This window comes from Larimichthys crocea, chromosome XII, assembly GCF_000972845.2.
Source record: "Larimichthys crocea isolate SSNF chromosome XII, L_crocea_2.0, whole genome shotgun sequence".
In the NCBI taxonomy this organism is placed as follows: Eukaryota; Metazoa; Chordata; class Actinopteri; family Sciaenidae; genus Larimichthys; species Larimichthys crocea.
The window spans coordinates 27465832-27466348 of record NC_040022.1 but is presented as its reverse complement, the minus strand read 5'-3'; positions in this window follow the sequence as shown (position 1 = coordinate 27466348).

Below are 517 nucleotides of genomic sequence, written 5' to 3'. Positions count from 1 at the left end.
TGGTTGTACCATAGTTCTCACAGAATGAGTCACCTATTCCACTTATTTAATACTCTATTAATTATTGTGTGTAGTGCCAGAGGCATCACAGCCATAGATCTAGAAACAATAAAAGAAAACAAGGGGGGTGAAACTGTGTGTCACTCTGTGTCAGATCACGCTGGTGACTAACCTGCTCTCTCCTCCAGGGCAGGAGGTCCCACAACACAAAGCTGTCTCCTCTGTAGTTTTACAGTCTAACTTATTTTTGCTCTTCGTTGCAGTGAAGCACCTGGAAAGTGACTCACAGTGTTAATGAGTCATCACAGCTCCATGACAACCCTTCGCAACAAAATTCACGATTTAAAGAGCCAATCCTGTAAGAGCTGCAGGGGATATTGTTTTACTCACTTCTGAGAATATTTTGCAATATTAATAGTATTACTTGTTTATGGGCGACAGCTTTGAGAGTGGAAAACCGTTGGTTGAAAGCGCCATCTAGTGCTTAAATTATCCACATGGTTTTCTGATGAACCCA